General features: G+C 43.7%; 1 protein-coding gene across 18 annotated transcripts in view; it reads right to left on the reverse strand.

The window, feature by feature from the left end:
* MAGI2 (membrane associated guanylate kinase, WW and PDZ domain containing 2) overlaps positions 1 to 13,101 on the reverse strand; it is a 1,472,356-nt gene that overhangs the window by 15,699 nt on the left and 1,443,556 nt on the right. The window lies entirely within an intron of this gene.

Genomic DNA, 13,101 nt, shown 5'->3' on the forward strand with positions numbered 1-13,101 from the left:
AGGCAGGACAGGAACCCTTAGACCTGCACTGCCTAGTCAGTCTGCATGGGCCCACAGCCCCCAGATCCAGGTGGGGCATCCGACAGCAAAGTCAAGTCTAGTGCACCCAAAGGATTATGGACCCTGTGGGTTGCAAGACTTTGAGGAGTCACCTGGTCTCTCTGTCTCCTGATGCTGTGGTTCCCACTCCAGTCTCCTTCCTTAGAATCACCCCACATATAGATGAAAGCTCCCTCAGCACCGCACTTTTGTAGAGGTTGGGATTTATTCCTGCATGAAGGGTAAGGGGATGCAAGTGGGGAGACAAGCCCTGGGTATGTGTTCTGGCACATTCAGCTCTCATTTTATAACCGCAGACTTTCCCTCATTTCCCCCTTGCCTGAGTAACCAGAGCTGGGGAAAAAGAAATCCTGCTGCCTCGTGGCCATTTATGATTACCACAGCTATAAAATCAGTGCTATGAAATCTTCCCTCAAGAAATGTGCTGTGGTAAGTAATCAAAAGAAGATTCAAAACACAGCCACTTTCAAGAAGCTCTTTTCAAGAGAGAAGCTATTTCAAATTTCCTTAAAAATACTTAAAAAAAAACAAAACATAAAAGACACGGAAAGATGCTCAACACTGCTCAATATCAGAGAAATATAAATCAAAAGTAAAACGAGGTACCACCTTGCACCAGTCTGAGTGACCATCGTAGAAAAGCTTACAAGCAGTAAATTTTAAGGATCACATGCTAAAAAGGAATACTCGTATGCTGTGGGTGGCAGGAGCTGTTATGAAGGATACCATGGATGTTCCCTAAAAAACAAAGTGATAGCTACCACATAATCCACAATTCCACTCCAGGGCATATATATGACAAAAACCCTAAGGCTAAAGACACATGTACCCCAACATAATTGCAAAACTACTTTAAACAGTCATGACATGGAAGCCACCAGACTGTCCATCAGCAAATGAACGCATACAGACGATGTGGTACACATATATTAATACAAGGGAATACAGTTCAGACAAGAAAAGGAATGCAGTGATGTCACCCAGAGATGATCATACTATGGGACACAGGTTAGATAGAGAAAGACAGAAAGCTTATGATATTATGTTGAGGTGCAATCTCAAATTGGATAGAAATATATGAATTTACAAAACAGAGAAACCCTCAGAGACAGAAAAAACTTAAGGTTACCAGAGGGGAAAGGTGCAGGAGAAGAAAAAATTAGCACGTGGGATTAATACATGAACACTGATTTCTGTAATAGATACTTAACAAGGTCCTACTGTCCAGTAGAGGGGACTCTACTCAACACTCGGGAAGAAGCTGTCTGGGAGGGTCTGAAAATGAGTAGATGTATGCCTATGTATAACTAAGTCAAGCTGTGTGACACCTAAAACAAACACATTATAAATCACCATACTCAAATAGATACTGAATATTAAATGAAAATGCTAAAAGCAATGATGCCTATTATATTCACCTCTTGCCTGGGTGTTCAGGGCTGGTGGGATGTCCCTGGAGCCTGAGCCGGATAGGGTTCTAGGTTGGACTGTCTTAAGGCTGAAGGAGCTGGGAAGGATGTGCCAGGAAAGGAACTCTTTGACCTGGAGTGCCTGGTCCCTCTTATGAGACCACCATCTCAGATCCACATGGGCTATGGGACATAGCTCAGCCAAGCCTAGTGCACCCAAAGGATGATGGACCCTGTGAGTTGTGAGACTTGGAGGAGTCACCAGGTCTCCATGTCTCCTAGTGCTGGGGTTTCCACCTCCAGCCTCCTTCCTTAGAGTGACCCCACCTAGAGACCACAGCACCCTCATCACAGCACTTCTGTAGAGGCTGGGGTTTGTTCCTGGGTGAAGGGTAAGGGGGTGGAAGTGGTGAGGCAGAAGCCCTGGGCGTGGGTTCTGCCACATTCTGTTCTCATTTAGAACCCACAGCAGGACTTTCCCTCATCTCTGCCTTGCTGCTGCTGCTAAGTCGCTTCAGTCGGGTTCGACTCTGTGCGACCCCATAGACGGCAGCCCACCAGGCTCCCCCGTCCCTGGGATTCTCCAGGCAAGAACACTGGAGTGGGTTGCCATTGCTTTCTCCAATGCATGAAAGTGAAAAGTGAAAGGGAAGTCGCTCAGTCGTGTCCAACTCTTCGAGACCCCATGGACTGCAGCCCACCAGGCGCCTCCCTCCATGGGATTTTCCAGGCAAGAGTACTGGAGTGGGGTGCCATCGCCTTCTCTGCATTACCAGAATAGTAACCAGAGGTGGGGAAAAGAAATCCTGCCACCACGTGGTCGTTTCCCTAAACTACAACTTTAAAACCAGTCTTTCGGCCACGCATTCACAACCACTGTGTGGTTATTAATGAAAACAGCCCTCAAGATATATGCTTTGTAGGTAAATGGAAAGAAAATTCAAAAAATACATCTTTAAGAAGTCCATTTCCAAAGAGAAGCCATTTCAGTGTTACTCAATAATGCTTTTGTTTTTATAAAAGGACAGGAAAGATGTTCAACATCACTCATTATCAGAGAAGTGTAAATCACAACTACAAGGATTTATCAGAAGCCATCATTCATTAACCTCCAATTAAAATAAATAAATTTATATTAAAAAATGGACAATTAAAAGGGATTAATGTCCAGCATATATAAAGAACTCCTACAAGTCAGTAAGAGAAAAGGCAAAAGCCCAGTGTGCTTAGTCGTGGTTTTGTGTGTGTGTGTGTGAAAAAAAAAAAAAAAGCCTACTAGCACTGATTTTGGGGACGGCATGGTGAAAAAGATCTCTAGTATGCTCTGGGTGGGAATGTAACCTGGTAAGAGCCATTGCAAATGACACGATGGAGGTTCCTTTAAAAATGAAATGAGAGCTACCACATGATCTGTAATCCCACTCCTGGGCATATACCTGATGAACTCTCTAAGGTGAAAGACACATGAACCTCAATGCCATTGCAACACTACTTTGAATGGCCAAGACATGGAAGCCACCAAACTGTCCATTAGCAGATGAGTGCATGAAGATGTGGTACATGTATACAAAGGAATATTGCCTACCATAAAAAAAGGAATAAAGTTATGTCACTTGGAAGAACACTTGGCTCCTCCAATCCACTTGGTGGATTTGGAGATGATCATACTATGGGAAGCAGGTCCGATCAAGAAAGACAGACAGCATGTGATACCAGGTTGCGGTGGAAACTAAAATGGATAGAAAAGTGAACTGAAAAAGCAAATACCCAGATGTAAAACAGTGAACTTTCGGTTCACAAGGCCCCTCAGGTGAATAATAGCCTGCCCTGAAGAAACGTGCTGTGGTAGGTATTCAAAAGAAAATTCAAAATAAGGCCGTTAATTTAAGAAGCCCATTTCAAGAGAGAGGCCATTTCAGTTTTACTCAAATTGTGACTCAAAAACATTTTACTTTTTATTTTCCCCTGTAAAGGACATAGAAAGATGCTTCACATCACTTATCATAAAAATGTAAATCAAAACTATAATAAGGTAAAACCTAGCACTAGTCTGAGGGGCCATCATCAAAATGTCTACAAGCAGTAAGTGTTGCAGAGGACCTAGAAAAAAAAGAATTCTCCTAAGCTGTGGGTGGGGACGGTACCTGGTAAGAGTCACTACAGAGAACATTGTGGAGGTTCCTTAAAAATGAAATTACAGTGCCCACAGGATCAGCAGTCCAACTCTTGGGAATATACTTGAAGAAAACCCAAAGCACCCACCCAAACGTCACTGCAGTAATACCTTCAGTCGCCAAGAAGCCAACAAACTGTCCATCAGCAGATGAAGGCATAAAGACGATGTGGTGCATTTATACAAGGAAACATCACTAAGCCATAAAAAAGAAAAAATAATGCCACTTGTAACAACTCAGGTGGACCTGGAGATGGTCATACTGTGGGACGTCGGTTAGATAAAGACAGATAGTATATACATCATGTTCAGGTGGAATCAAAAAATGGATAGATACACCCTAATTGAAAACAGACACATCCTCAGAGACTTAGAAAACTATATTTACCAAAGAGGAAAGGTGGGAAAGAGGGAAAAATTAATACATGGGATTAATATATGAACACGGATACGTTTAATAAATGATCAACAAGCACCTTCTGTCCGCACAGGGAACTCCACTCAGCACTCTGCAAGGTGCTGTGTGGGAAATGAAGGCGGGAATGAGTAGACGTGGCCCTGTGTGTAACTGAATTGAGCTGCCTGACACCAAAAACAAATACAACACTGTTTATCAACTGTGTTCCAACAGAAATAGAAAGTGAACTGAAAATATAAATAGGAAGGATACCTACGACATTCCCCTCATGCCTGGGTGGCCGGGGTACCTACCTCTGGCTCAGCTGGGTTGGGTCTTAAGCCTGGACTGTCCTAAGGCTGAGGGAGAGGGCATGAGGTGCCAGGAAAGGAACTGCCTTAGACTCATAGTGCCTGGTCCCTCCTCATGGGACCACAGTCCCCATATCCAGGCAGGTGATCTGACATCAAAGCCAGGCCTAGTGCACCCAAAGGATGATGGAGCCTCTAGGTTGCAGGTCCTTTGAGGAGTCACCTGGTCTCCACATCTCCTGGGGCTGGGGTTCCCACCTGCAGCCTCGCTCCTTACTGCTATCCTGCCTATAGATGACAGCCCTCTCACCACGGCACATTTGCAGGGCTTCGGATTTGCCCTGGAGGAAGGGTAAGGGGGTAGAAATGGTGAGACAGAAGCCCTGGGTGTGGCTGTTGGCACATATTGCTCTCACCTATAACCCAAGACTTTCCCTCATCTCCCCCTTGCCAGAGCAACCAGAGGTGAGGAGGAAGAAATCCCGCTGCCTCGTTGCCATTCCCCATAACTACAGCTGTAAAATCAGTGCTTAGGGGAATTGCATTCACAAGGCTACTAATGAAAACTCTCCTCAAGAAATGTGCTGAGGTAGGTAATGGGAAGAAATTTCAAAACACAGCCAACTTTCAAGAAACCCATTTCAAGAGAGAAGCCATTTCAATTTTTCTCAAAAATATTTTGTTTTGTTTTTTAATGTAAAAAGGCCATGGAAAGAAGCTCAACATTGCTTATTATCAGAGAAATATAAATCGAAACTATGAGGAACCACCTTGCACCAGTCCAAGCGGCCATGCAAGAAAAGTCTACAAGTAATAAATGCTGGGGAGGGTGTGGAGAAAAAGAACTCTCGTATGCTCTGGGTGGGAATGTAACCTGGTAATAGCCACTACGAAGAATACTATGGAGGTTGCTTAGAAAACGAAATGAGAGCTACCACATGATCCACAATTCTACTCCTGGGGATACACCTGAGGAAAATCCTAAGTCAAAAGACACATGTACTCCAATGTCATCGCAACACTACCTTCAATAGTCAAGACCTGAAAGCCACCACACCGTCCACCAAAGGAATGGATGAAGATGATGTAGTACATGTATCCAGGGGGATATTGCTCAGACAAGAAAAAGAATAAAGTAATGTCACTTCCTACACATACATGGATCTGGAGATGAGCATACTATGGGAAGCAGGTTAAAGACAGCATATGATACCACTTTGGAGTGGAATCCACAGATGTATAGAAATACACAAATTTACAAAATAGAAACACACTCAGACTCAGAAACTTAAGGTGACCGGAGGGGAAGGGTGCTGGAGAGGGATAAATTAGCAAGTGGGATAAATATATGAACACTGATACTGTAATAGATAATCAACAAGGACCTCCTGTCCAGCACAGGGAACTCGATTCAACACTCTGGAAGAAACTATCTGGGAAGAGAGGCCAGAAGTGAGCAGATGCATCCATCTGTAAAACTGAATTGAGCTGCTTGGCACCAAAAACAAACACAACATTGTTAATCAGGTGTATTCCAGTAAATACAAAAACGAAAGGAAAATATAAACCGGAAGGATGCCTGCTATATTCCCCTCGTGCCTGGGTGATCTGGGCTAGTGGGACCTCTGTGGAGCCTGAGTTGGTTAGCATTCTAAGACCAGACTGTCTTAAAGTTGAGGGAATAGTCACAAGGTGCCAGCAAAGGAACACCCTTGGACCCATGGTGTCTTGTCCCTTTGCATGGGACCACAGTCTGAAGATCCAGGTGGGCTATCTGACAACTTAGCCAGGCCTACCGCACCCAAAGGATGATGGACCCTCTGGTTTTAAGACTTTGAGGAGTCACCTGGTCTCCATGTCTCCTGGTGCTAGGGTTCCTACCCCTAGCCTTTTTGGTAGCATTCTCATCACAGGGTTTTTGTAGGGACTGGGATATTTTTGGGGGGGCAGAGTGTAAGAGGGTGGAAGTGGTGAGACAGAAGTCATGGGTGTGTGTTTTCTGGCACATTCGGCTCTCATTTACAACCTAGGAACAGGCCTTTCCCTCATCTGCCCTTTGCCCCTGTAACCAGTTGGGGGGAAAGTGAAATTCTGCCACCTGGTGGCCATTTCCTATAACTGCCACTTTAAAACCAGTGTTTAGGGGAATGGCTGGAGAAGGCGATGGCACCCCACTCCAGTACTCTTGCCTGGAAAATCCCATGGATGGAGGAGCCTGGTAGGCTGCAGTCCATGGGGTCGCTAAGAGTCGGACACGACAGCGACTTCCCTTTCACTTTTCACTTTCATGCATTGGAGAAGGCAATGGCAACCCACTCCAGTGTTCTTGCCTAGAGAATCCCAGGGACAGGGAGCCTGGTGGGCTGCCGTCTATGAGGTCACACAGAGTCGGACACGACTGAAGTGACTTAGCAGTAGCAGCAGCAGGGGAATGGCATTCACAAGGCCTGCTGGTTCTTAATAAAAATTGACCTCAAGAAATGTGCTGTGGTAGGTAATTGAAAGAAAATTCAAAACACAGTCAACTTTCAGGAAACCCATTTCAAGAGAGAAGCCATTTCAATTTTCCTCAAAAAAAAAAAAAAAATTTTTTTTTCCCCTAAGTGAAGGACATGGAAAGATGCTCAGCATCGCTCATGAATGGAGACATGTAAATGAGAACTACAATAAGGTACCAACCTGCATCAGTCCAAGCAGTCATCACAGAAAGGTCTACAAGCAGTAAATGTTGGGGAGGGTGTGGAGAAAGAACTCTCCTGTGCTGTGGCTGGGAACGTAACCTGGTAAGAGCCTCTATGAAGGACACCATGGAGTGGAGGTTCCTTTAAAACTGAGACGAGAGCTACCACAGGACCCTCAATCCCATCACTGGGCAAACACCTAAGAAAAACCCTAAGGCAGAAGACAGACGACTCCCAAGGTCACTGCAACACTACCTTCATTAACCAAGACCTGAAGCCACCAAACTTTCTATCAGCAGTTGAAATCATAAAGAAGATGCGGCACTTATATACAGGGAATGTGCTGCTGCTGCTAAGTCACTTCAGTTGTGTCCAACTCTGTGTGACCCCATAGACGGCAGCCCACCAGGCCCCGCCGTCCCTGGGATTCTCCAGGCAGGAACACTGGAGTAGGTTGCCATTTCCTCCTCCAATGCATGAAAGTGAAAAGTGAAAGTGAAGTCGCTCAGTCATGTCCTACTCTTAGCGACCCCATGGACTGCAGCCTACCAGGCTCCTCTGCCCATGGGATTTTCCAGGCAAGAGTACTGGAGTGGGGTGCCATTGCCTTCTCTGACAGGGAATGTGGCTTAGCCATAAAAAAGAACATAGTCCCATTTGCAACAACACTGGCGGACCTAGAGATTATCATACTGCTGGAAGGACGTCAGATAAAGACAAATAATATATGATTCTACCACTTTGAGGTGGAATCTAAAAATGTATAGAAACACATGATTTTACAAAACAGAAACATACTGAGAGTCTTAGAAAAGAAACTTATGGTTGCCAAAGAGGAAAAGTGGGGAAGAAGGATAAATCAGCACGTTGGGATTAACATATGAACACTGATACCTCTAAAATAGATAATTAAGAAGGGCTTCCCTGGTGGCTCAGCTGGTGAAAATTCCACCTGCAATGTGGGGGACCTGGGTTTGATCCCTGGGTTGGGAAGATCCCCTGGAGAAGGACATGGCAATCTACTTCAGTATTCTTGCTTTGAGAATCCCATGAACAGAGGATGCTGGTGGGCTGCAGTCCATGGGATTGCAAAGAGTTGGACACGGCTGAGCAACTAAGCATAGTACAAGGAGGAATTGTTCAGCACAGGGAACTCCAATGAACACCCTGGAAGATGCCATCTAGGAAAAGAATCTAAAAAAGAGTAGATGTACCCCTATGGATAACCGAATAAATCTGGTTCATGTCCAAAGAAATGCAATGTTGTTATTCAACTGTACTCCAATATTAACTAAAAAAGAAATGAAAATATATGAACAGGAAGAATGCCTACAATATTCCCCTTACACATGGGTGTTTGGTGTTGGTGGCACATCCCTGGAGCCTGGGCTGGCTAGGGTCCTGAGGCTGGACTGTCCTAAGGCTGAGAGAGCTGGGAAGGATGTGCCAGGAAAGGAACCCTCTTGGACCTGAAGTGCCTGGTTCTTCTGCATGGGACCATAGTCCTCAGGACTAGGCAGGCCATCTGACAACTAAGCCAAGGTCAGTGCACCCAAAGGATGATGGACCCTCTAGGCTGTAGGTCCTTTGAGGAGTCACCTGTCCTCCATGTGTCCTAGCGCTGGGGTTTGCACCTCCAGTCTCCTTCTTTAGAGTTGCCCGAGCTTTGGACCACAGCACCCTCAGTAGTGTGCTTTTGCATGGGTTGGGATTTTTCTGGGTGTGAAGGGTAATGCTGTTGCTGCTGCTTCAGTTGTCTATGGGGACTCTGTGCGACCCCATGGATGGCAGGCTCCACCAGGCTCCCCCGTCCCTGGGATTCTCCAGGCAAGAACACTGGAGTGGATTGCCATTTCCTTCTCCAGTGCATGAAAGTGAAAAGTGAAAGTGAAGTCTGTCAGTCATGTCCGACTCTTAGCTACCCCATGAACTGCAGCCCACCAGGCTTCTCCGTCCATGGGATTTTCCAGGCAAGAGTACTGCAGTGGGGTGTCATTGCCTTCTTCAGAAGGGTAATGGGGAAGAAATAATAATACACCAGCTCTTGGGTGTTTTTTTTCTGGCACATTCGCCTCTCATTTACAACCAGGAAGAGACCTTTCATGAAGGCTCCCGTTGCCAGAAGAACCAGATTTGGGCATGAAGAAACCCTGCCGCCTTGTGGCCATTTCGGGTAAAAACAACTTTAAAACCAGTGATTTTGGAAACTTCCCAAGTGGCAACCCACTCCAGTATTCTTGCCTGGAGAATCCCAGGGACAGAGGAACCTGGTGGGCTACAGTCCATGGGGTCACGAAAAGTCGGACACGACCAAAGCAACTTAACACACATATTCACAAGGCCTGAAGGGCTGTCAGTGACAGTATCCCTCAAGAAATGTACTGGAGTAGGTAATCAAAAGAGAATTCAGAAGAAAGCAGGCTTTCAAGAAGATAATTTGAAGACAAATTGTATTCACACCATTTTTTTTTTAACATATGAAAAGATGCTTAACATTACTCACTATTAGAGAAACGCAAGTCAAAACTACAGTGAGGTATCATTGGCACAAATCGAGTAGTCATCATCAAAAAGTCTACAAAGAATAAATGCTGTGGAGGGCATGGGAGAAAGGGTACCACCCTACACTGTTGGTGGGAATGTAAATTGGGAATAGGCTGTATGGAGAACAGTATGGATATTCCACAAAATAAATAAAAATAGAGCTATCACATGATCCCAAATACCATATCTGGGCATATTCTTAGAGAAAACCAGAATTCAAAATGACACATGTACCCCAACATTGATTCCAGCACTATTTACAACAGCCAGGACAAAAAAGCAATGAAAGTGTCCATGGATAGGTGGATAAAGAAGATATGGTACATATGTGGAAGTGAATATTACTCAGCCATACAAACAGTGAAATAATGCCATTTATAGCAACACAGCTGTATCTGGAGATGATCATACTCAGTGAAATAAGTCAGAGAAAGAAAAATATCATATGATATAAATTATAGGTGGAGTCTAATAATAGATGGCTTCCCTGGTGACCTGCAGTGTAGGAGACCTGAGTTCAAGCCCTGGGTCGGGAAGACCCCTTGGAGAAGGAAATGGCAACCCATCCAGTATTCTTGCCTGGGAAATCCCATGGACAGGGGAGGCTGGCAGGCTACAGTCCATGGGGTCGCAAAAGAGGTGGACAAGACTGAGAGACTAAACAATAATAGATATAAATAAACTTATTTACAAAACAGAAATGGACTCACAGCTTTCAAAAACAAAGTTATGGATACTTAAGGCAATAAGTTTCAGGAAAGGATAAAGTAGGAGATCTCGTCAAGAAAATTGGAGATGCCAAGAGAACATTTCATGCAAAGATGGGCATAATAAAGGACAGAAATGGCAAGGACTTAACAGAAGCAGAGAGATTGAGAAGAGGTGGCAACAATACACAGAAGGACTGTACAAAAAAGGACTTATATAATGACCTGGATAACCACGATGGTGTGGTCACTCACCTAGAGCCAGACATTCTGGAGTGTGAAGTCAAGTGGGCCTTACGAAGCATTAGTATGAACAAAGCTAGTGGAGGTGATGGAATTCCAGCTGAGCTATTTCAAATCCTAAAAGATGATGCTGCGAAAGTGCTGCACTCAATATGCCAGCAAATTTGGAAAACTCAGCAGTGGCCACAGGACTGGAAAAGGTCAGTTTTCATTCCAATCCCAAAGTAGGGCAATGCCAAAGAATGTTCATACTACCATATAACTGTGCTCATTTTACATTCTAGCAAGATAATGCTCAAAATCCTTCAAAAGTATGTGAACTGAGAACTTCCAGATGTACAAACTGGATTTAGAAAAGGCAGAGAAACTTGAGGTCAAATTGCCAACATTCACTGGATCATAGAAAAAGCAAGAGTATTCCAAAAAACATCTACTTCTGTTTCACTGACTACACTAAAGCCTTTGACTGTGTGGATCACAGCAAAATGTGGAAAATTCTTAAAGAAATGGGAATACCAGAACACCTTACCTGCCTCCTGAGAAACTTGTAAACAGGACAAGAAGCAACAGTTAGAACCAGACATGGAACAATGGACTGGTTCAAAATTAGGGAAAGGAGTTCATCAAGGCTGTATATTGTCACCCTGCTTATTTAATTCATATGCATAGTACATTATGTGAAATGTCAGGCTGGATGAAGCATAAGCTGGAATCAAGACTGCTGGGAGAAATATCAATAACCTCTGATATGCAGATGACACCACCCTTATGGCAGAAAGTGAAGAGGAACTAAAGCCTCTTCATGAGGGTGAAAGAGAAGAGTGAAAAAGCTGGCTTAAAACTGCACATTCAAAAAAACGAGGATCATGGCATCCGGTCCCAACACTTCATGGCAAATAGATGGGGAAAAAGTGGAAACAGTGCCAGACTCTACTTTCTTGGACTCCAAAATCACTGTAGATGGTGACTACAGCCTCAAAATTAAAAGACACTTGCTCCTTGGAAGAAAAGTTATGACAAACCTAGACAGCATATTAAAAAGTAGAGATATCCGACTTTGCCGACAAAGGTCTGTCTAGTCAAAGCTGTGGTTTTTCCAGTATGGATGTGATGTATAGGTGTGAGAGTTGGACCATAAAGAAGGCTAAGTGCCAAAGAATCGATGCTTTCTAACTGTGGTTACTGGAGAAGACTCTTGAGAGTCCCTTGGACGTCAAGGAGATCAAAGCAGTCAATCCTAAAAGAAATATACCCCAGAATATTCATTGGAAAGACTGATGCTGAAGCTCCAATACTTTTGCCACCAGATGTAAAGAGCCAACTCATTGGAAAAGACCCTGATGCTGGGAAAGTTTGAGGGCAGGAGGAAAAGGGGATGACAGAGGATGAGATGGTTGGATGGCATTACTGACTCAATGGATGTTGAGTCTGAGCAAGCTTCAGGAGATAGTGAAGGACAGGAAGCCTGGCATGCTGCAGTTCATGGGGTCCCAAAGAGTTGGACATGACTTAGTGACTGAACAACAATAACAACAAAGTAGGAGGTTAGGCTTAATATATACCCAGTAATATATATAAAACAAATAATCAACAAGGCCCTACTCTATCACACAGGGAATTCTATTCAATATTCTGTTATAACCTATATTGGAAAAGAATTAAAAAAAAATGGATCTATGTACGTGCATAAGTGAATCTCTTTGCTGTACACCTGAAACTAACACAATATTGGAAATAACCATTCTCCAATATAAAATTAGAAGTTAAGAAAAATAAAATATATGGACAAAAGATATGCACTATCACTTCATCAAAGATGACATATACATGGCAAATAAGCAGATAAAAGATAGCCAACTTCATTAATGGCAAAATCCAAATCAAAACTACGATGAGATACCACGACACATCTACTAATATGGCTAAAACTGAAACAAACAAACAACTAGAAAATAACTGGCAAGGATGTGAAGCAACTGGAACTCTCACCTATTTATGTTAGAAAGGAAAAGAGCAATAGCCCCCTTAGAAATCAGCTTGGAGGTTTCTCAGAAAATCAACCATGTACTTCCTGTATAACTCAGCAATCTCACTCTGATATATCCAAGAAGTTAATGTTCAAACAAAAATCTGAGTAGTGCACATTTTTTAAAAAATTCAAGTATATAGTTGACTTAGAATGTTATATTAGCTTCAGATGTACAACATAGTGATTGTATATTTTTATAGGTAACACACCAAAGTTATTATAATATTATTCATGTCCAACTCTTTGTGAGCCCCTGGACTATAGCCCACTAGGCTCCTCTGTCCATGGAATGCTCCAGGTAAGAATACTGAGTGGGTTACCATTCCCTTTTCCAGGGGATCTTCCCGACCCAGGGATTGAACCCAGGCCTCCTGCATTGCAGGTGGACTCTTTATTGTCTGAGCCAACAGGGAAGCCCATAATCGACTATTTCCTATTGAACATAAATTTTTATGGTAGCTGTATTCTTATCCACCCCAAACTGGAAACAACCCAAATGCCCATGATCCCTGGGTAAACACACTGTGCTGCAGGGAGACAGTACTCA

This window comes from Bos grunniens, chromosome 4 (assembly GCF_055505025.1).
Source record: "Bos grunniens cultivar Pamir isolate PY7600 chromosome 4, Bosgru_T2T1.0, whole genome shotgun sequence".
NCBI classification, from domain to species: domain Eukaryota; kingdom Metazoa; phylum Chordata; class Mammalia; order Artiodactyla; family Bovidae; genus Bos; species Bos grunniens.